We start from the raw sequence: 25,348 nt of genomic DNA on the forward strand, positions 1-25,348 counted from the left end.
AAAGTCTAATTCCATCCTTGCCTAGCTTAACTCCTCCCATCTTTCATGAGGACCGAGTGAGAGGATGTTGAGACAGCATTTAGGAAACTGAAAGGATGCTCAAGTGTCATCAATAAAAACTGGGGGGAGAGGGAGTATAGAGGACAGAAAAATCACCAAGTGTTACGTTCTCTAAAGTGTTATAATTTCCAAAGGCTAAGACAGGGTTAGATACTGTCAAATAAAAAGCTTTGTTCTATGAAATATTTATTCCCTGGAACCGTTTGCCAGCCAGCACAGCAGAGCAAACATGAAGGTTTGTCCTTACAGAGGAAGTAGTAGAGTGCAGTGGTCAGGGAAGCTGACTTCAAGGTCAGCTGTGCCTGGTTTGAAATAGGCTTGGCCATTTCATTATCTACAAGACCACAGAAGTGGTTTAACATTCCTAAGTCTCATTTTCCTATCTACAAAATAGGAATAATAACAGCGATCTGAAATACGCTTTAAAAAATTAAAAATAATGTATGCAAAGTGCATGGCATTGTGTTTGGCATCATGCCCGGCAAATAAAAATGCTCAATAAATGGTCTCTGCGCAGTGATATGCTGGGTGATTTCCTACCAGTGCACTTGTACTTGTTGTTTTTTTAACTGTAGGTTAAGCCTATGTGATTTCAGGCCATTTTAGGTTAATAAAGAATACAAGCAGAGAGAGGGGATAGGAAGAATTAAAGCAAGTTTGTTAGACAGGAACAAAGTGAATAAACAGGAAATGAGGGTCAGTGTCCAAGGCCAGATGAACAGAGACAATGGGATTATTGGTTTGAGCCCTGGCTTGGTAGCTTAGTTGGTTAGAGCGTTGTCCTGATACACCAAGGTTATGCGTTTGATCCGTGGTAAGGACACATACAAGAAACATCCAATGAATGCATAAATAAGTGGAACAACAAATCAATATTTCTCTCTCTCTCAAACCGATAAATTTAAAAAAATCACAATATTTTTTTAAAAACCAACAATATTGGTTCTATTTTGAATGGAAGGATGTTCAAGGAGGCCTCGAGGATCTAGTTTGACAGTAAAAGGAATTGCATAGAATTTTTAGGAAAAGACATCATTAAAGATGAAGAAAATCCTTTGGGGGATATCAGATGGTTTAGCCTTCTGAGAAAAGCAATGATACTATTCCAGTCTGCTCAGGACAGACATGCGTCACACCCGCTCTTCTGGTGTAACCATGAACAGTGCTCTAAAAGTATCCAGGTCCAGACAACGAATTCCACACAGTCCCCCTATTTCTGAGGCCTCACAATAAAGGGGACTCTTCGGAGGGCTTCTGGATGAGGCTTTCATGGGAGTTGTGGAAGCAGCAGATCCTTAGGACCACGCTGTTTGCTTCAGAGGTTTTGTACTGTATCCCCAAGTCCTGGTCACGTTATGGTTATGTTTACCGAGAAAAAACAGCTTCAGATGTAGAGTTCCAGAGAACACAGCAATGCTCTCCTCTTTTTATTTTTTATTTTTTTTAATCTAGATTATTTTCCTCCAAATTACTCGCAACAATGGTTTTAAAATATAGGTCACCTAGATTTCAAAACTATTTTGTTTTGAGCCATCTGGGGCGGAGGCTGATTTGGAAATGAGCCGCTCTTGGTATCAGGGCAGAAACCCGGCGTAACACATTTATTTGCACATCTGCCATTGTGGCAGCATTGTTCCGGGTACTTGGTATTCAGAAGATGTAGCAAGAATTTGAACCTTGCAGAAACAAACGACTCAGCATTTCAATTAGGATCAGTGCATTGTGCATACAAAGGATCACTACAGAAAATCTTGGAACATGGTTGGAGTACGTGGGTTTGCAAAACTAAATATCACTGAGCAGTTGCAAGCTAAATTATACGTGCAGGGGTGATCTCTTCCCCTGTCCCTGAGTTTGCTCTAAGAAAGGTGGTTAATACAAAATCGTGATTTGCCCCTCTAAATTCCTACCATCTTCATTTTCTAGCCAATGTCTAATAAATTGTTTTCAGCACATTTAATTGACTCAGTATAAAGCACCGATGAAATGGCATCTAGGAATGCAGAGCATGTGACTCCATGTATTTCCATTCATACCCAATATAACTATAAAAAAGATTAGTGGCTTCATTTGGAATCACTGCCATTTTTGTGCCCTTCTCCCATCTTGCTGTAGTAATTCTTAATGTTCTCATTCAGCATGTGTTTGTGGGGCCCCTAGCATTCTATTCGTAGCTGCTATTATCAACACAGAAAAAAGAGATGGCTCCATCGCTTCTAAGAAGTGGAGTATGTGAGAATTTAGATATGACTATTTCCCCCTGTCTGAATTGGTCGTGGATACAGGAGAAAACATAGGGCTTGCTCTGATCTTTTAAATAATAATAATAATAATAATAATAATAATAATAATAGTAATAACATACTAGCACCACTACTACCACTGCTGCTCATAATAATGACAAATTCTTATTGAACATTTACTAGGTGCTGAAGCCTTTACCTGCATCATGTCATTAATCCTCACAAAAACCTGATGAGGTCAGTACTATCACTCCTGCAGAGTAAGGAAACTAAGGCTCAGAGAGGTTGGGTACGTTGCACCATGTCACAGAGCTGGTACTTTTTCATGAGATCAGGATTGAAACCCAGATCTGTCTGACCTCTGAAATGTGCTCTTATCTCAGGCGATGGCATTTCTCTTTCACAGTATGAAGTTCTGACATATCCAACACCATCCTGCCATTATGATCTTTCAATGTTTTATTAGAATCCTTCTGTCTTGCCAACACCTTCAAGGGAATATCTAAAATTAAAATCTTTAAGATGCTTACAGAGTTTAAAATTGATAGAGATCGCTTGTGTGAAACTGTTACTCATAATTAAATCATGGTTTAGGTGAGGATTTTTAAAATCCATTAATCTCTGAGCATCTTAAGAGGAGAGATGGTATCAATCATTTCATTTCCATTGATGATCACAATAGTTGACAGGTAGATGTCACCGTGTAATGCTTATAGAATGAATGCAAATAAAATAGAAAAAAACAACAACAACCTTTACTCATGATCATATCATTCACTTTAGTTGTGAGAGCAGATCAGCCACAGAAAAACTGAAATGGGCACCTTCAGTCCATGCTGGGCTCTGTATTTGACAAAGAAGGGAAGGAACAAAGGAGAATTATCTGCCGTTACCTTTATGCCATTACCTCTATGCCGTTACTGCACTACATCAGTGTTGCTGGTATTTTCCATTCAGTTCCATATGCCCTTTCGTATTCCTATTTATTCCTGATATAGTTTCCATCCTTCCACTGCTGTTTCAGCATCTTTGTAGGTAAGGCTATTGACAAATTGATTTTGGGGTAAGATTTACAAACTACATGCAGATCATAACAAACTGCTAATAAACTGCTTTCTCTTTCTAATGAGTGTGAACACAGAGCCTGATTTATCCTCTGTGTGAAGGGAGGGGCTGGAGGGGGCACCCTGAGGCCCTTTGCAGACATCTACATGAGATGAAAATTCTCTACTGAAGGAAACACAGCAAAATCCGCCTCCCAGACAGCCTTCCCACTCGTTTGCAAGGCTCCATGCAGAGGGTCAGAGTGGGAATTCCTGCAAATGGATTTCTGCGGTTCTGCATATGCTGGGTCAGCACTCAAAATAAGGGCTCCCCCAAGATCCTTGCTATTCAGGTGTCTCTATTTTAAGGTATTTCTCATCTGCCAGACCTCAGGTTGAGTGCTGGCTCTGCCAACAATGTCACTTTGGTCAAATTACTGCAACTGCTTTAGTTTCCTTACTTGAAAAAAGTGGGTGGTACGAAGCTCACATCAACAATTTACAGAATATGAAAGTGATTTTCAAACAGTAAAGCTGCCTCCAATGTTGCTTGCTATTATTACTGGGATCATCTTTCAAATATTTCTACCAACTTAATTCCCATGTTTAATGATTACCTTTCATTAATAATTGGCCATCTCGGAATTCTGTTAGGGTGGTACTAAATGTTTTTAGCTATTGTACTTTCTAGCAATCATTGCTGATTGTCACTCAATGTAGGTACCATTTCTATGAAATAATGAAGTTAGCACGTGGACTAGAATGAGTACTGGTTTAGCAGTCAGGAGTTTCATAGTTCTGGTCTCAGTCTGTAGTCCAACTTATTACTATTTTGGGTGAGTCATCTCCTCCTTGAGCCTCAGGCAGATTAAATGAGGCAATTCCTATAAACTAATGCTCCTTCCCACTTCTTCTTCCTTAACCTGGCTTAAGAAAGAAATATAATACAAGTCTCAAGAGATGAGGTTTGCCCCAGCCGGTTTGGCTCAGTGGATGGAGTGTCGGCCTGTGGACTGAGGGGTCCCGGGTTTGATTTCGGTGAAGGGCATGTGCCTTGGTTGCAGGCACATCCCCAATGAGGGGTGTGCAGGAGGCAGCTGATCAATGTTTCTCTCTCATTGGTGTTTCTGGCTCTCTGTTCCTCTCCTTTCCTCTCTGTAGAAAATCAATGGAATATGTTTGAAGAAAAAAAAAGATGAGGTTTTCTAGTTCATTTAATTTCCTGATTAAAATTAAAATTTTGTTTCAGTCATTGCAAAAGATAAATCTATTTAATTTAAAGAACATTAGTGGCAACAGGGTATCTTAGAGTTCACTTAATCAAAACCCTGTATTTTCTTTTTTAATTTTATTAATACGTTTTTATTGATTTTTAGAGAGAGAGGAAGGGAGACAGATAGATAGAAACATCAATGAGAGAGAAACATCAACGGGCACGCCCCCTACCTGGTCATGTACCCCAATCCGGGCATGTGCCCCAACCAAAAATTGAACCAATGACCTCTTGATTCATGGGTCAACACTCAATCACTGAGCCAAACCAGTTAGGAAAAACCCTGGATCTTAAAGATATACGGTGTGGAATAGGATGTTGAATCTTTTATTCAGATTTTGTGTGAGCCCTGTATTGTTTCTGGACATATTCAGGTAACTGGTAGCAATTTAGGAAATTTAAGGTCAATTTTTCACACATATCTGCTGTGTATTACTATTTCCTAACTGAGTTCCCCAGGGAAAAGAAAACTTTACTAGAAGAGACACTATGGCTGAAAGGGAGAGATGTGAGGTATAAGACCATATAAGTGTTCATTTACCTTTCTTACTACAGAAATAGACATTTGTCCTATTAGGTAAGATATTTGCTGAGTATCCGACATCAGTCCCAGCAATCTCTATTTAAAAACACAAAAATGGAGGGGGAAAAATTCAGAATATTTCCAGAAACAGTCATTGCAATAACTAATTCTGAATGTTATGTTTAATTTTGATATATTTGATGTAAGCATCATCTGATCTTGTAGAATGAAAATATTTCCCACATAAATGTCAAAACATCTCCTAATAAAATTAATTATAGAGCTGCAGCATATGATTACCACTAAATTTTTTAGTTGTGCCTTGTTCTAGCCCAGCTATAACTCAGCTCTTTCGGTGTTATAAATCAGTATTATAAGTAAAGAAGGATTTCAATTTTCATTTTTTACATTTAAGTACTGTTTTCCCAGAGGCAGGGAGAAATGAAGAAGAAATCCCTAATATATAGCACTGAGATTTTAATTTCCCTTAACTGCAATGGTGACGATATACATTTGGAATTGAAGTCCTCAAAGGTTGAAAATGTTACAGCTTTTTCCATCATTCTTCTACTTTTGTTATCTTTAAGGTATATATTCTGACCAAGAATGCATTTAAGCTTTAATAGACTTCTAGGTATAGCTAGTTAAAGTACCATCCAGGGATTTGTTCAAATAGCTGCTGACTGATTTTGAGATTCTTGCTCATGAAATATGTTCATTCTTCTATTGGAAAATAACATTCTCATTAAAAGTAGTCAGGATTCTTTTTTTTTTTTATTGATTTCAGAGAGGAAGGGAGAGGGAGAGAGATAGAAATATCAGTGATGAGAGAGAATCATTGATTGGCTGCCTCCTTCAGATCCCCTACTGGGGATGAAACCTGCAATCCATCTATGTGCCCTTCACAGGAATCAAACCAGGGAGCCTTCAGTCTGTAGGCCGATGCTCTATCCACTGAGCCAAACCGGCTAGGGCTGTAGTCAGGATTCTTGATGGATTAATTTGAGTGACTTAAATGTCTTAGTTGATACAAGTATCTTATTGAGCACATACATATACAGATATACTTTTTACAAAACACTAATATAATGGGTTTAAGTAGTTTCTATTTTATAAGAAAATTCGAGGTATGGAAATTCAATACATAGGTCAGGCAGATGATTACTTAATAGTGAACACTGAAATTTGAATTTCCTTTATAGAACTGTTAGATTCATAATGACAAGTGTGTTAGTAAATATGAGGTGGATCATTAAGAGCTTAGGCTTTAGAGGGAGAAAATCTTAGAATCAACTGTTGGCTCTGCCACTTATCAGATGTGTGACCTTGAGCCCGTTACTTTGCTAAGTTTTACTCTTCACCTTGGAAAAGGAATGATGAGTGTCCACTACCCTACATGACTGTCTTTAGGATTTAATGTGATCATGAGATGATCACGAGTAAAAGAGTGCTAATGTTAAAATTATAACCAAGGCCAAGGATATAATAGATGCTGAAAACCAAAGAGATATGCCAGATCAAAATATAAGTTTCCAGTGTATATCCTGAGAACCAGTTTAATGACTCTTGAATCTCCACCCAAAGATTTTAAACAAGTTGTAGGATATTTGTTAGAGGGTAAAGAGGAGAAGGGTTTCATTTAGCTGATTTTGGAAAAGAGACTTCAGAAGAGGGTATATCACACCTGCTCCTTAATCCTCAAGGGGAAGGGATCCTGTCCTCTCCACAGAAGCCTCATGAGGGCCTTTAACGTGTGACCTGGGTTTCCCGGAACCTTAAGAGGCAATGGACTTGAGCCTGACTTCCACCATGGAATTGGGACAGTGGATGAGACTTCATCCTGCAACCAAATTCCCTCTAAGGGCAGGACAGAGAATATGTGAGTTTACCCTCAAATTTAAGCCATATGGAAGGAGAAGCTGGCTAGGGCCACTTTCACTCATCCAAAGAGTACCAACTGGAAGGGGCAATGGGACTCTATCCATGAGGGTCCACGTGGAGTGTGCTCCCCAACTACCAGCAGCGGCGTGAGGTGGTTGCCAAAGGAGGAACACTGCCCGGTTCATGAGAGTAACTGCTCCAGGGGCCCACACAATATCTACACAAAGAACCCAGAAAAGTGTCTACAGGATGAAAGAGTCAACTTTGAACTCTTTTCTCCTGTGAAAAGAAGAAGAAAGGTCCATGGGAGAAGACAGCATGAAGTCATCGTGAAACAGTACCAGTTCAAGAAATAACTACTCCTCTATTCTCTTTTTCCAATGCTCCAACCACGGAGAGGGAGTTGGTAGGTGAGAAAAAGACAAGGACACACCCCGCGCGCGCGTGTGCGCACACACACACACACACACACACACACACACACACACACACACTGCAAGAGGCTAGCCTCCGTTGTGGGTGGGGGGAAATCCAGCCTTAAATCAAATTCAGAGTTGTGATCATCCTCTGGGATGAGATAGTCTCATTTTGAGACTACCTGTAATTTAAAGAGAACACAGGGCTTTTTCTCTTACCTAAGATGAACCACAAAAGTCATAGCCCTGCCTTTCCTATCCAGGGTCATAGAAAGACCATGCCTAGTATGTAAATTTTAAAGGGAGCAATGAAAAATAAAAATAAGTGTTTTATTGTGTTCCATGAGCTGTACTTGTTCCAAGGACAACTGACTATTGGATATAAAAGCTCACCTCCTCATTTTTGTTGTTCTTATTTGCTAGATACCCGACCCGTATCCATACAACTGTATGGTGCTGTCTTGAGTCACATGTCTAACCTGCTTTCCAGGCTTTAGCATGTTTGTTATGCATGCTTTATAAGGCAAATATATAAAAGTAGAAATGTAGGTAGCACTAAGTTCTAAGGCCTAATTATATAATCAGAATGCATGATACACATTAATTACACAGATATAAAAAAAGAAATTGAGAACTGATTGCCATTACATATATATGCTTATTTTACATACATACATATTTTTGCATATATATTATCAGTGCTTTACGAAGCCAGATTAAACATTACTGGGGAAGGGGAGGGGTTAGGGTGGTAACCATGGCAGCTGTGACAAGAGGGTATGGTCATAGTCTTACTTCTAAAGGACAAGCCAATTTCATAAAAGTTCTTTTTTTTCTGCAAGGTACTAAGAACCTTCCCAGGCTAGAACCTGGTAGTCTCAATGAATCTTCCCTACAATACCAAGTCTTTCCCACTGGTGTTCAGCATATCTGCATTTCTCAAAACTTTTGGACAACTTAGAAGTAGTATGGGATGGTTGCAATAATCCCAAAATCTTTACAGGTTTTTCTCACATCTTCCAGGTATCCCTGGCAAAATGAAAAGGGCTAAAGCTAGAGCTCTGATATCAGCCTTTATCTCCACAACCAACCTTAGCACACTGTTTAGTACTTAGTATGTGATCAATAAATGACAGTTGGGGGAAGAAGTGTCTCAGCATTACTGCAACCCATCTTCTTTAAAGAAATATATTTTAATTGATTTTTACAGAGAGGAAGGGAGAGGGATAGTCAGAACATCGATGAGAGAGAAACATCAATCAGCTGCCTCCTGCACGTTCCCTACTGGGGATCAAGCCCACAACCAAGGTACATGCCCTTGACCAGAATCGAACCCAGGACCCTTCAGTCCGCGGGCTGACGCTCTATCCACTGAGCCAAACTGGTTAGGGTGCTGCAACCAATCTTGAAGCGAAAACCTCATATATAAACTTGGTGAAGAGGAACATTGTCTGTAAAATGAGCTGTGGGTTCCTTTTATGTAAGGAGGAATTTTAATATAATCATAAATCATTAGAGTTGGAAGGCCCAATGAGATGATTTTTTGCAGCCCTTTACGGTACCCTAGACAACTAACACTTCACATAGGACAGACGTCTTAGGAGGAGTTGATCAGTACAGAACACCCTGTCCATTAAGGCCTGGAAGAGGATTACAGCTATATCCTGCTGCAAAAAAAACCCAACTAACTAAAACACAAACTTGTTCATAAGCTAAATTAGGTATTAGGATATCACTACATAAAATAATATCATAAACCTTACCTGCATACTAAAATAATTTCAGTACTTCTCTAAATATAAATTTAAAAAATATTGCACAGGGTATGTTTAAAATAATTCTGATAACTGATTGCAAAAAAATTATCAGATATATGATTTTTAAAAGATATACCAATTCCAGTTTCAGAATGTGAACGCCAAAATTCTACTTTAGAGAGTAGAATTGTGGGTGGTATTTATTACGTATCCATTCCTTTGACTTTTATTACTTTACTAGAGGTCCCTCGGCCTGGCCTGAGCCCTCTCGCAATCCAGGACCCCTCAGGGGATGTTGGACTGATGGTTTTGGCCTGATCCCCCCAGGCCAGGCTGAGGGACCCCACCGGTGCATGAATCCATGCACCAGGCATATAAGATTTTTGGTTAATCTCTTCCCACCCTCCCACTCCCCCCTTCCCTCTGAGATTCATCAGTCTGTTCCAGGTTTCCATGCCTGTGCATTGAGTGTCTGCCCCCTGGTGGTCAGTGCACATCATAGCTACCAGTTGAACAGTCAAACGGTCACTTAGGCTTTTATATATATAGATTTCTAAAATGAAGAACATGACTTATTTGATATATAAGGAGGTAAAAGTTATATAAGTTTATATCTTTTCCTAGAAGCTAGGAAGTTTGCTCATTTTCCTGATTAATTCACCAGAAAATGAAGAAATGTTTGTTTTATTTTCTTATCATCTATAGAATTTGGTAATATATTTATTATTTGGGGAAAGAAAATACTTATTCAGAAAACAAATAGAGATGGGCAATAATTATTCTAGACATGAAGTAAAGGAAAATAATTTTCCTTCAGCAATGCATAAGAAGGTTTTTCTTCTTAGTTTCAGGGAAAGTCTGTGAACTATAATTAAATATTGAATTACTGCTACTAGTTTAGAATCAGTGGTCGGTATGTTCGGTACCTGAGCTTGAAATGTGAGTATGTGCATCAGAAAACATACAGCAGTTAAGATGAGCTCCATTTGCTCCTGGAGGTCATCTAACCTTAGAAATGAAGGTGACATTAGAATTAATGCTGACCAAATTATAAGGTTCAGCTCAAAATTTCATTTGAACACACATGTGTGTGCACATTCAAACACACAGGCACACACTATTAAAAGACAACAGCTTTGCCACAACTGAACCACACTGCCAAACAGGGTATTGTTACTTTGGCATTGCATTATCTGTGACCTTCATCTCTTAAGCCATGTGGATCATATATTTTATACTATTGTATTGTGTTTTTATACTCTTGTATTTAGTACATTTTTATGGGAATTTGGTGGGATGGCAACATGTTTCTTAATGCTAACTAGAGACACCTTGATCTGTCATAAAGCAGGGCCAGTCAATACTGAACTACTGGCTCAAAAGTGCTTATTACTAGTATACCCTGGTGCTTGTTTATGCAATGCAACTAAGGTTCAGAGCAGTGCCCTCTCAACCTTGGCCTCCCGGGATCATGCCCTCTAAGATCTTGCTCAGCCACAGTAAGCTGACTAGCATATGTCAACTTATTCTTGAGCTTATTCTTGCTGTGATAAGAAGCAAGTTTGTTTTCATTCATTCATTCATTTATTAAAAATATTTATTGAGCATTTACTATATGCTAGATGTGGAGTGGACAACCAATAAAGTTTGGCTCTCATGGAACTTACAGTCTTTTGAGGGAAGACAGACAATAACAAAAGAAGAAGAAGTATGCAGTATGGCAGGTAACTAAGAAGAAAAAGTAAAGCAGGGTAAGGGAGAGAGAGATGGGGCTTATTTATACAGCATGGTCAAGAAAGTGCATTGCTGTGCTCCATACATTCTTGTTGCATAAGTACACAATCCTACATTTGTTCAATTAGTTGGTCCTTCAAGAAATAATGACCCCCCTCCCCAAGGCATTTTCTTTTAACTTATTGAGCCGTTAATAAGCCCTATAATACTTTCCTTTTAGTAGCAAATTAATTATTGAAATATAAATATTAATGCCTTAGAAAAACGTCTAGCACAATGTTTGGCATAAAGTAAGTCTATTACAAGGCTTGCTGACTTACAGCATTGATAACCTGAAATAGGACTGGATTTTTATTCTCCCTCTAGAATTTTACACACTATCCTAATCCTCAATGTTTGGCTTTTTCTCTGTGAGAAAACCCTTCAAATAATAATCATAATCATAATTGACCTTATTGAGTGTTTACTGTGATAAATAAATGAATTGCTGTGTTAATCCTTCAGATTATTTTGTGAATCCTCACACTGACACGAGGAGGGACTTATTTGTTGATCCTTTTTCTATGGCTCAGAGAGGTTAGGTGAATTGCTCTGCATCACACAGCTTGAAGGAGGTATGACAGACTTGGAGCCAAGGCTATCTCATTTGAGCTGAGCCAGCATTCTTCATCACTCACACAGTCTAAATATACCTTATATTATCCATTTAATTTATAATACTTTTCATGTAGTAGGCAGTTTGATCTGTTGTAGATACAAAAATTGCTTGATGGCACTTAAATAATAGTACTTGAGTCAGTGGAGGAGAAATCCTTTTTGTTTTTTTCAAAAAAAAAAAAAGGAATCTGTGTATCTCTCACAATAAAGTGCAGGCATTTGACTTTGATCTCAAAGAAAACTTATAGCTCAGATATTGTTAAAATATCTTCTGTTCACTGGTGGGATGAAGTCCAGGTTGAGCACCAGAGAAAACTGGGTTAGCAGATCTTTTTTTTTTTTTTTTTTACAAGGGGGTGGGGCCATGTGGACAGGTGAACGTGAGAGTAGGCACGTGAATGGGTGAGGACACGTGAACACACGGGATGGTCACATAAGGATGGCAGAGGGGCTACGTTAAGGTAAGGTGACCAGAAGTCCCACTTTTGGCGGGACAGTCCCGATGTTTAACAATTTGTCCCGCGTCCCACGGCGTTTTAAAAAAGTCCCGATTTTTGGAAAGAATGCACGACAAACTAGGGAACGGCAGGAGAACGGGAAGGGAATATACGGTTTTCGGTGGCCATGTGGCTATTTAGCCAGGATATGAGTTTTATATTATTTTTGTTAATTTTATAATGTTAAACTTTAATAATAACAAATAATTGTTGAGAACTGATTATCGAGAACTGCTTATCAAAGTTCGCATTGTTGATCAGTTGTTAGAATTCGACCACCATTGTTTGGACTTAATGAACAATGGCATTTTTTGGGATTGGCAACGATGAAAACATTTTGTAACTGTCTCTCAGACGATACACATAGTACTGTGTGCTAGTAAGCTAGTTAAACAAGTGATGTCATTACAAATCAGCTATTCAGATAATTTAGGTAAGTAATTTATTTATTTATTTCATAAATACATAAATTTTCTTGAATTTAGCAGACAGTACTCGTATTATTTATATTTTATTGTGGCGGCAAAAAGTCTAGCGCCAGCCTTGAAAGTGACACTTACGACTTACGTTACGGCAAATTCAGAGGAAAAATAATACAAGTTAGTATTATTATTTAGAAAGAAATATAGGATTAAAATTAAAATAATTTTTAAAATATAGTTACTTTATAACAATCAAATTAATTTAATCCTATCCTATTTTATTGTTCATAAACTAACAATAAAATATGTTCATGTAATTATGTACCTACTTACCGTGTTTTTAAGCAATATGTATATAATAATTTATAATATAATTTTAAATTTTTTTTTTTAGATTTTTAACATAATGAGTAAGAAAAGAGGATGCAAATTCAACGATGATCTAAGAAGTGAATTTCCTTTTATTAAAAAAAACAAAAGCGATTACAATATAGACCAAATTTTTAATCAAGACCCCCTCCCCTCCCCGGTCAATGGTGTCCCGCTTTACCAATGTTAAAATCTGGTCACCTTACGTTAAGGTGGAGGCTGATATTGAAGGGATGCGGCCAGGAGCCCCCAGAAGCTGAAGAGGCAGGAAGGACCCTCCCCTGGAGCCCTCGGAGGGTCAGATTCTGGCCCCAGAACGGGGAGAGCACGTGATCCTGTTTGTTTAGGCCAGTCTGTGGTCATTGGATCAGCATCCCCAGGAAGTAGATCCCTTCTTGCCCCTCCTTTTGGGGCTTTGACCGGGTTCTGGGAACAGCTGGGCCCTGTGCTCTGGCAGGGGAGACCCCCCTAGACCTCTCACTGCAGGGCTCACAGGGAGATCCATCCCTGTGTCTGTGCCTCGGCCCTGTCTCCTGCTCCCCCCGCCCCGCCCCGCCCCCGGACCTCCTGGGTGGTGATAGTGCAGTGGGCACACCAGGGCAGGCTGCTTGGTGCGAAGTGCAGGCTACATGGCTCAGGGACTCCTCGCCACCTTGCTGAGCCCCCAGCTGCAGGATGATGCAGGGCACTCCCCAGCCCTGCCCTTACCTCCCAGGCCTTCCCCCTAAAGAGTCCAGCCTGGGCCTCGGCTTCCTGGAGCACCTGGGTTGACAGGTACCTACAAGCAAGTTGTCGTGCCCATATTCTAGATGACAAAACTGAGGCTCTGAGAGGGGGAGTAGAGGTCCCTACTCCCAGTCCACCTTCCCCTCAACTCAGCCCACCTCACCAGCAGATTATCTTTATTGTCTCTCCATTATCCTAGAAAATAATTCATGGATAAGCTACCTGATTGAACAGTCTCATGCTTCTCTCAGTAGTTCAGAATGTGCTATAGAACCTAATAACCTAAGGAATCTAGAGGATGTGTCTTCCTTCTCTTGTTTTTGATCTAGGGTATTACATTTGAATTGGCTCTGATTTCCTTGTGAAATCTTCAGAGCTACCAGAAGGCTCTGGGAACCCTTAACCTCATAGTGGTGTGCTTTTCCAAAAGGCTCAGCCTTAAAAAATAGAACTAAAAAGTATGCTCCTCTGTGGAGGTTGGCATTCTTCCAAGGTTGATCATAGCATGAATTCAATATTCCTTCCCTGCCATATCAAACCATTTCTTCTTTCTTTTTTTCTTTCTTTCTCTCTTTCTCTTTCTCCTCCCTCCCTCCCTCCCTCCCTTCCTTCCTTCCTTCCTTCCTTCCTTCCTTCCTTCCTTCCTTCCTTCCTTCCTTCCTCTCCCTGCCCCCTTCTCTATTTATTCCCTCCCTCCCTTTCATCTTTTTTTTTAAAGCAAGTTGTCTCATTTGTTTTTCAAAGAAAAAACCCACAAATAAATGAAATAAATGAGCCAACAGAGGGAACTGGCCTGTCTCTAAATGTATCTGCAAATATCAAGGAGAGGACCTAGGATGGCTAATGAAAATTTTTACCAACTATGGTTGGTAAAGAAAAATAAGTCTCCCCCAACTTGTCATGTCATGTTTTGCATGATAGAGGACACTATGTTTATGATAAGGAGTTCCCAGGTTCCAACCTGACCCTTTGTATGACAGTATTAGGAACATGCTAAAATTCTCAAAAATTCACTGGAGAAACATAATTTTTATAAATAAATTATCAAAAACTCTCAAAGGTCAATGTATTAAAAAAATAAATATTTAAACAATTCCCCCAAAGTTATCTTAAATAATAAAAGGCTTATATGCAAATCGACTGAATGGTGGAACGACCGGTTGCTATGATGTGCACTGACCACCAGGGGGCAGGCGCTCAATGTAGGAGCCAGGCTCATGGCCGCCAAGCACAGCAGCAGTGGTGGCAGGAACCTCTCCCACATACGCAGCAGTGCTAAGGGTGTCTGGGAGCAGGCCTAAGCCATCAGTTGGACACCCCCTGAGGGCTCCCAGACTGCGAGAGGGTGCAGGCCGAGCTGAGGGATCCCCTCCTCCCAGTGCACAAACCTAGTTCAACGGGCCTCTAGTATATTATAAACCTATTAAACAGCATTGCATCAATGCTGTTTCAATGAAAAAGATGTAAGACAAAATAACCGTGCTCCTCACAAAAATAAAATAATTACAGTATTATATAATACTAGAGGCCCAGTGCACAAAATTTGTGCACAGGTGGGGTCCCTAGTGGCTGCTGGCTGCTGGCTGGGGTGCCTCCCTTGCCCTGGCTGCCTGCTGCTGCCAGCCAGGGAGACCTCCCTTCCCCCTGCCACTGTCAGTGCCACCCCTGGTCAAACTCCCAGTCGAGAGGACAATTTGCATAATAGGCTTTTATTATATAGGATTAATCACAGTTCATTAAAGCCATAGGTCTTGCAATAGGACAAAAATTTTAGACTTTTACGGTGGATGTTTTCAATCCTGTCAAGGTGTCTCTGTGACTGTAAACAGAGCCCCATGTGGACATAGCATCAAAGTTTAAATATGAGATTCTCTTTGGAAATGAGTTTTGCCCTCAGCCCCTATTATAGGCCCATTGAGTGATTCCTGAACAGAAGATTCTATAGGAAAACACAAACAAGTCTTGGGGGATGAAACTGAGATTTACAATAACAAATACCAATAACCTGAAAACAGCCCATCAGTAAAATATTTGCCAGTGCTGGAAAACGAAGACTAAAATTGTCTTAAAATAATTTGGATAACTCAAGACCTATTATTTTAGATTTGCAAACTTGTAGATTTTGTTATATTCTGCCAGATTAACCACTTCTTGCTTTAATAAACAGAGATGACCAAGAGTAACCAAGTCTTGGCTTGCTTGCAGTCTCTGCATCCATCATCACTATATTGACTAGGGACTGCCATTGCTGCAGCTAAGTTATTCCTTCAGTGTCCACCCAGGAGGACAAAAACACCATCCTTCCCTCATTGCTCCAGATCACCATGGAGGGTTCAGCTCTTATGTGTAATTGTTATGGCCTTTTGTATTCTCCACTTTTATTGTTAACGATTATATTTCTCCCATCAGCTATTGAGCCTGCAAATAATAGACTCTCCTCTGCCTTTTACTTTTCTTTTTTCCCTGTGAGTTTAAAGATTAAAGGACCAACTTTGTTGGCTGTGTCTAAAAATAAAACACAAACATCAATCTGTGAACTCTAAACCTGTGCTCTTATTTTCAGTAACACAGGTAAACTAGTTGTCTTTGTTTTTAACCTGGTGAGTTTCCTGACTGAGGTTTGAACAATAATAGCAACAACGTTTACTGAATACCTACTGGGTGCAAGCACAATACACAACACTAATTAATTATCTCATTAACTAGAATCCCGGTGCATAAAATTCATGCACAGATAGGGTCCCTAGGCCTGGCCATAGGTGATCAGGGCCAATCAGGTTCCCGCCTTCTCCTTCCCTCGCCACCCACACACTGCCACCATGCAGTTCCCCGCCTCCCGGCCTCCCCGCCTCCTCCTTCCCTCGTTCCCTCAGCACCCTGCCGCTGCTGCTGGTCACCTGCCATGTTCTGCGCCAAATCCCTGGTGGTCAGCGCACATCATAGCGAGCGATTGAACTCCCAGTCTGCCTGTAGAACTCCCAAGGGGTCAATTTGCATATTAGCCTTTTATTATATAGGATTATCACAGCAGACTTAGTAACCAGAGACTACCTTTATCCTCATTTTATAGAGGAAGAAATGTTCATTAGAGAAATTTATTTAGTCACCCAGCTTGTAAGTGACAGAGTTAGGCCTCAAACCCTAACTCTGATCTAAAACAATATCCTGCCTTACTTTTAGTTGAAATTATTCCCAACTCCACTGTTCTCTTTCTGTATCACTGGGTACTTTATGAGTTGTGCTTATGTTGGACACCACCGCCAATTTGTCAATCACCTGAAAAGCAGGACCCTGCCCCATTCATATTGCCTACCTAATAGTACCTTCCAAGTAGTAGATGCCTAATAAATGTAGGGCTGAACTTCATATTGGAATTTGGATCATAAAGAATCAAATGTTGCATAGAAAATATCTTGCATACATGCTGGCACTTTAAGTTATGATGACAAAGGGCTTGAGTCCAGTCCCACTAAGAATGACTAATAAATGAGAAACAACTTTACATTAGTTAAGAGGTTCAGCTTGAAATTGGATTGAGCTGGAATCAAGCCCCAGTTTTATCTATAAATAAAATATAAGAATAAAACCTCCCTGTTAGGGTTTTTGATGGGATTCAATGAAAATATTCATAAAAGCTACTTAGCATTATGACTCCTATGTGGTAAGCACTCAGTAAAGTTTGCTTGATAAATACAAACTAACTATTTTTTTAAAATTCAAATGATTAAAGAATATTCTTTGATCACTCAAGCAATTGCTCTTTTACCCAGATCTAAAGTCTTCCTCAGGAAAGATCACAAATATTGTGAAATAAACTTGAGTGAAGATGAAGGAACAGGAAATAAGTGACTCTCTAGGAGCTCTGAAAGGGCCATGCCTGTGAGAATCAGCAGGAAGAAGGACCCTTTTGTGGTAAACAGCTTCCTTCTCAACCCAAGAGACCCAATCCCCAGAGGGTGCCTTTGTGTTGTTACTGTGTGTGAAAAAGGCCCCACGGTGAGGGATTTCCTTTGTTCTCCAGTCACACTGACAGAGTAAATTTCACATGTAGTAATCACTTATTTGAAATCTCTGATCTCCAATTTATTAAGAGTTGCAAGATTGACACTGGCTGTAAGGTATTAGAGCTGACAAGATAAAAACAGTAAGCACACAGAATTCCCAAGGAAGGTATCACTCATGTTGTAGGTAATTACAAATACATGTATTTCCACTTTAATCAATAAAGAAGTAAATATTGCCCGGCTGGCATGGCTCAGTGGTTGAGCATCGACCTATGAACCAGGAGGCTGCGGTTTGATTCCCTGTCAGGGCACATGCCCAGGTTGTGGACTCCATCCTCAGTGGGGGTCTTGCAGGAGGCAGCCGATCAATGGTTCTCTCTCATCATTGATGTTTCTATTTTTCTCTCCCTCTCCCTTTCTCTCTGAAGTCAATAATATATATATATATATATATATATATATATATATATATATATATATATATATATATTTATTTAAAAATAAAGAAGTCTATATTACTGCAGTTCTTGAAGGGTCCTGACTGTTATGGACTGATCTGTGTTCCATAGGTGAAAGCCCAAACCCCCAACTGACTGCATTTGGAGGTATGGCCTTTAAGGAGGTAATAAAGGTTAAATGAGGTCATTTGGATGGGGCCTGAATCCAACAGAACCAGTATCCTCTTAAAAAGAGGAAGAAACACCAGAGCTCTCTCTCAACATGCACAGAAGAAACACCAGGTGAGGGCAAAGGGTCCTAGGCAGACAAAGACCAGCCACACAGCAGAAATCAGTGTAAACTTAGCAATGATACTGGCTCTTTGTTACATGGATTATATTCTTTTTCCTTCTGAAATTTAAATTCTTTCTCGTTTAAGAAGGTGAAGAAGGTGGCCTTTTACAAATCAGGAAGAAAGGTCTCACCAGAAACTAACTCTGTTGGTGCCTTGATGTTGGACTTCCAGCCTCTGGAATTATGAGAAAGTGAATTTTCTGTTGGGTAAGCCCCCCAGTATGCAGCATTCCATTATGGCAGCTGGAGCAGACTAATAATAACAGTAATGTTTATATTAAATGATTTCCTGTCCTCCTATAACAATAATGGTTATTTTTTTCAATAAAGAGTAAGGACAGCTTATCAAACAAAGAGCTTTTCAAGTCAAGGAAATCCCTTTGGGAGATGTAGTTAGGATCTTCTGGCCTTTATACTTCAGACAAAAAGAGAAAAATATTAACACCCCACACATAACACTTGTTTTGTAAAGTATCTCTTTATTAGGGATCTTTTCTCTAAGTACCTCCCTCTAGACATCGAGCATGGGCAAAGGGTCCTAGGCAGACAAAGACCAGCCACACAGCAGAAATCAGTGTAAACTTAGCAATGATACTGGCTCTTTGTTACATTGATTGTACTCTTTTTCCTTCTGAAATTTAAATTCTTTCTTGTTGAAAGGGATTTACAATTGCATCCTTTTAGACCAGCCCCAGTTGTCCATTGTGGATCAAGGAGAGAACGAAGCTGGGGCCTGCACTGACTGATAAGGCTCCAGTGGCCTTTAAAGGCTGCAGGCTTAAAGTGCTGCTGTGATTCACACTGATCGAGAGCATTTACTTAGTTTTCATTGTAAAAAGTCTGTTTGTAAGGCCTGCTCTGTGACGGGTACTGAGCTTACAAACTAGCATGTAAATATAGACCACCATCCAAAATGAACCAAATTAATAAATATTTTCTGATGATGGTAAATACTGAAAATATAATAAAAGATAGTAATGGATGACTTTTAATAGTCATGAGAGGTGAATCTGAATTGTGGTCAGGCCATGCTAAAATCTGGGAGGAGAATTCGGGGACTTGGTGCAATGACCTATGGCAGGAATTAGCTGGGTGTGTTTGAAAGTCAGAATGAAGGATGGCGTGGCTGGGGTAAAAAGGGGCGCTAGAGCAAGAGGGCCATGCAGAACATGATCAGGAGAACTGAGGATGTACTCTTCGTGCTTTGAGATATCTTTGCAGAGGTTTACATTAAGTGAGTCTAACTACAATAATGACCCAAGGCCGAATCCAGCATGTAACCTATTTCTGTAAATAATGTTTGAATGGGGCACAGCCATGCCCAGCAGTTTAAGTATTGTCCATGACTGCTTTTGTGCTCTAAGAGGAAAATTGAGTGGTTGTGACAGATTGTATGGCCCACAACAGCTAAAATATTTACTATCTGGCCCTTTGCAGAAAAGTAAAGGAGTGGAAGCAAGGGGCTGGGGCTGTGCAGTCATCCAATGGAGAGGTGATGGTGGCTCGGACCAGAGTGGTAGGTAGCAGTATAGAGGTGGGAGGAAGACAGGTCTCCGCATGCTTTCTAAGAAGAGAAGACAGAATTTGCTGATGGATTAAACATGGTGGGGATAGAGGAAAGGATAGAAAGGAATCAGAGAATATTCCTAGCATTTTGGCTTGAACAACTGAGTGAATAACAAGGTCATATGCTGAGACAGAGAATTCTGGGAAGCAGCAGCTCTATGGGAACAGTGAGAATGAAGAGCTGTTGAGGAGCCCTGGCCAATGTGGCTCAGTTGGTCAGGTGTAATCCTGTCACCAGGTTGCCGGTTCAGTCAAGGGCACATACCCGGGTTGCGGGCTCGATCCCTGACTGGGGCCAAGGAGGCAGCCAATCAATGTTGTGCTTTTATATCAATGTTTCTCTCTCTCCCTCTCCTTTCCTCTCTTTATAAAAATCAAAATCAATAAACTATTCTTTTTTTTTAAAAAAAAAAAGAGCTATTGGGGAATGTTTAGTTTGAAATATCTTTTAATAAAGACTGTCTGGCTCTAGCTGGTTTGGCTAAGTGGATAGAGTGTCAGCCCACGGACTGAAGGGTCTCGGGTTTGATTCTGGTCAAGGGCATGTACCTCAGTTGCAGGCTTGATCCCTAACCCTGGTCTGGGTGCATGCAAGAGACAACCAATCGATGTGTCTCTGTCATATTGATGTTTCTCTCTGTGTGTCTGTCCCTCTCCCTTCCACTCTCTCTAAAAATCAATGGAAAAATATCCGAGGGTGAGGATTAACAATAAAAATAGCCTGTCTGTTGCTTTTCCTTTCAGTTCAGGGCAGTGATTCTCAAAAGAACCCAATGACTTTTTCTCCCTCCTTGTTCCATAACACAAACAAAAGCCACGTAGAATGCTAACTGACATTTCCCTGGATGCTAAACCGTACATATACTCGAGAGGAAGGACCCATGCCTGTATTGCTCACGATTATATCTCCATGCCTAGCCTAGTACCTGGTACACAGTAGGAGCTTAATAAATACAGATTTTCAAAGAGAACTACAGAAACAGGTAGCAACCATTTACTGAGAACTTACTATAACACCAGGAACTTGGTGAGGCACTTCATATGGATTACAGTATTGAATCCTTACAAAAGCCCAACAAGCGAGTTGCTGCTATAGCAGTTCTACAGATTTGGAAACTGAGGTTTAGAGCAAGGGATCAAAAGCACAAATGCCCGTCCTACTGAGCTGAGGCAGGAAACATAAATGGCGAAGGGGAATACAGGGCAACAGCCTTCCTCAGTGGGCAATTGCTTCTTGGCTGACGGTGAGCCTTAGTCTGCAAAAAAGCAGCCATCCAATATTGCCAGGTCTGATTTTTCAAGAGAAGCTGGAAATCTGTCCAATTGATTTTATAAATATAAAACCTCTGAATTAAAAAAAAAAAAGACTTTGTCCTAGAGCAAACATTAGAGAATCCAATCATTGCAGGCATTTCTCATACTGTCCTTTGCAGACTTACCACCTTTTTAGTGGGGAAAACACTAATCAACTCCTTAGTAAATATTATTGGTGAATCTGGTGTAACTCCCTGTCCCTGTGTGCTCAACCAACTGTCTTTTTTGTTGAAGATGTTTCTTAGAATAGCTAAGGGTTGCATTAGGCACTTGCTTTTTGTGTCTAGAACACGTAGCCATTCTCTAATGTTTGAACATCTGCTTGATGACTAGAGTGAAACCCCAAATCATATTGTCCATGTGGCTAATGAATTCATATAGTCCTCCTAATGCAATGATACAACTACGCTGACCTCACTGTGCCAACAAACTCTGAGGTTTTAGAATTAAAGATATCAAATGCTTTATTTTTTTTTAAGATTCATTTCTTGGTTTTTGGAGACTGGATATCATTTTGATGGTTCCCACTGAAGTTAATTTCATAACAATGGGAGATTAGAAAATGCCATCACTGGCTTACTGTTTCAATTTTAAGTTCAATAACCTCTAAATAGTATAATGAGGAGGGAAATGGAATGTTTAAAGAATCAAAGAAATTCAATTGGTGAGCAATTACTGAATGGCTGTTATATGCCAGGACCTGTGCTAGGTCCCAGGATACAAAATGAATAAGCCATTGCCCCTGGCCGTGAACACTTAGGTTCCAGTAGGGGAAACAGAACCATAAATAACAATAGATTGAGACATATGCTATAATGGGATTACAAAACGCTCTGGGAACATAGATTAAAAGGATAGTTAATAATCACTCCATGTGGGGCAGAGCTGGGAGAAGTCTAAGTCAAGGAAAACTACCCAGGAAAGGTTACAGCTCAATTCTAACTTTAAAGATGGCTAAAGTTTCAGAATTCAGGTATAAAAAGGTGCATTTTGTGTAATATATGCATATTAATACATATCAAGAGTTTACCATGAGTACACTTATACCTGATTCTTCACAACAACCTAATAAGTTAAACCTATTTTAAATTCCCATTTTTCATATTAAAAGACTGAGGTCCAGAAAGGTAGCTTCATAGCTAGTCTTTGGAAAAATGTGCATTCAGTTCCATGTCTATGTGACACGAAAGCCTGGGCTTTTAAACCTATACTCTATCATCAGGTAGGGTAAGCATCATGTAGACATAAAATGTTTTTGCTTGAGGCCTAGAGATTCGTTCGTTGCACTCATATGTGTTGGAGTGGGGGTTCAGGTAAGGAGCAGCTATAAATATTTTTATGTAACACTTGTAAATGAGGTCTGAAATTTACAGATTTGGAGCTTTACTCCACTGACTGCAAGGACTTTTTGAATGCTTGTAAGAATCAGATGAACATGATCAAGCATGAGCTTATTAGATAAATCCAGGAACATTGAAGAAACCAAATGCTAGAAAACCTCTTAAAAGGTTACTGAAATAATCCAGAAAAAAAATAATGATGGTCTAAACTTGGTTACTGGCAGTGGGAACAGAGAAGATAAGGATGCATCAAGATGTGGAAGGAGAATCAGCATGATTTTAGAACGGATTAATTAGAGGGATGAAAGAGAGGTATCATGGGTGAAACTAGGGATTCATGCTTGAATAACTGGGTAGGTATTGAAGTGAAATTTGTAACATAAGGGGAAGGTCCATGGATGTTCAAGTTGGTAAGTCCAAAAAATAATTGGTAATATAGAAATTTGTCTTGAAAACACAGATATAGTGCAACTGGACAATCAATGGGTCCGTGCTGCCTGTCACTAGTTGAGCCAATTAAGCAGAGACAGGGTTGAATCATACATGAGTATTTATTCCAATACTGCCAGCAGTATGGGAGAGCATCAGGTCATCCACAAAAATCTGCTCTGCCTCTCCTCGTAAGCCAGCTGCTTATTTTGGGTGGGACAAAGATTAGATGGGGAAGTAGGCAAAAGGGTATGCCAAATGGGCAATTAACGGGTAATGCAGGCTGGAGATTTGCAAAGGCCTGTGGATATGCAAAGGCTGGGGGTCTTCAAAGGGCTGGCGGCTCTGGTTTCTACAACAAACTTGTTAATTTTCCCATGATAATAGGCAGCTCCCTGATGGGGAGGATGGGCTGCATTTCCAGGTGAGCTTCTAGATCCCATGTGTAACTCCCAGCCAGGTTAGAATGTGCCTTCTTTAATCAGAACAAAGCAATCACAGTTAACAGAGCATGATTAATATTTCTTATAGTTCTAGCTGATCCCCAATATTATATTTCTGCCCCTATCAGTAGGAGCCTAAGAATGGGGAGGTCACATGCACTCAGGTAAAGTGTGGGAATGAGAAGAAATAAAGACCTAAGACACAATAGCAATACCAACAATAGTTGTATACTCATACATGGATGTTTATAATAAAGTTTATTCTGATATTAAACACTATTCTTCCCAGTGCCTCTGTAATTTTTTTAAATGTTTAAAATTATCCAAGGCAGAGTAATTTTTTAAATGTATTTTTAATTGAATGTATTGGGGTGACATTGGTAAATAAAATTATATAGGTTTTATGTATACAATTCTCTAATACATTATCTGTATATTGTACACTTGACTCAGCATGGTAAAAAACATAAATGTTTATTTATTATAATTATTTTAGAACTAGTCCACGTACAAGTATTTAATGGCTAGAGAGACTCAGCATTCACTCATACTAGCATATCAGTAAACTGAACATTTTCCAATTGGGGGCCCACAATGAGAACTGAGATAATTTAGTTAATCAAAAGATGTATGTATATCCTATATTGCTTTAACAAAAAAAAACAACAAAAAAAACACAGATTACTTACAAACATCCATATAAAGGTATCATAAACAAATGAATCTATCAGTGCAACAGGAAGGACCAATTATTAATATTTAAATGTTTTTTTAAAAAGGAATAGTCACAGTGATTACTATTGCTGCAACTATAATGAATTAAATGAAAATACAGTGCTTTGAAAGAATTATTTTTTAAAGCATCTTACATTTTTTACTAGAGGCCTGGTGCACAAAATTTGTGCACAGGAGGGGGTCCCCTCAGCCCAGCCTGCACCCTCTCCAATCCGGGACCCCTCGGGGGAAGTCAACTGCCAGTTTAGGCCCGATCCCACAGGGATCGGCAGTCGGACATACAATCCTAAGCCGCTGGCTCCTAATTGCTCACCTGCCTGCCTGCCTGGTCGCCCCTAACTGCCCCCCCCCCCCCGCCAGCCTGGTCACTCCCCAACTGTCCCCCCCCCGCTGGCCTAGTCACCCCTCACTGCCCCCCTGCCAGCCTAATCACCCTCAAATGCCCCCCCTCCCAGCCTGGTCACCCCTAACTGCTCCCTCACTGGCCTGGTCACCTCTTACTGACCCCCCTACCAGCCTGGTCACCCCTAACTGTCCCCCCTGCCAGCCTGGTCGCCCCAGGCAGCCTGCTTGTTCAGTCATTTGGTCATCCCTCCCTAACACCCCGCTGGCCTGGTCGTAGGCAACCATCTTGTGAGGGCATGAGGGTTAATTTGCATATTTCCTCTTTATTATATAGGATGTAGTGACTGATGCATCAGAGAGAAGAATTGTATTAAAGACAATTTGCATTTGTGTTGTCTTTATAGGAGAAATAATTTGTCAGTAAAGGTCAATAAGGACAGGGAACACGAAACGTTCTCATGGTTATAAAACATTAAACAAAAAACTTGTCCAGCATGATGTGTTGTATTTATATGTCTTTTTGTTTGAGGAATCAAAAAGCTTTACAAATAAGACCTAATAAATCTCCTTAAGACAGTTGCTTGTTGGGACCGCTTCCCCACTCAATGGAAACTGGGGACAGGCACACAGAGAACAGGGACTGAGAGGAGGAAAGGGGGGTGGACAGGCACCCAATCATCTAGTCACCGAAGAAGTGCAGGGCAGCACACATTTGTCCTCCCATAAGACTTGTCAATATAAACAGCCAGCGATCTACCCTTCCTATGTGGTAACCGCTG

The 25,348-nt window shown here is 40.1% G+C and overlaps 1 protein-coding gene across 3 annotated transcripts in view; it reads right to left on the reverse strand.

Moving 5' to 3' along the window:
- JAKMIP2 (janus kinase and microtubule interacting protein 2) overlaps positions 1 to 25,348 on the reverse strand; it is a 133,586-nt gene that overhangs the window by 90,863 nt on the left and 17,375 nt on the right. The gene's annotated exons all lie outside the window — the stretch shown is intronic.

This window comes from Cnephaeus nilssonii, assembly GCF_951640355.1.
Source record: "Cnephaeus nilssonii genome assembly, chromosome: 5".
In the NCBI taxonomy this organism is placed as follows: Eukaryota; Metazoa; Chordata; class Mammalia; order Chiroptera; family Vespertilionidae; genus Cnephaeus; species Cnephaeus nilssonii.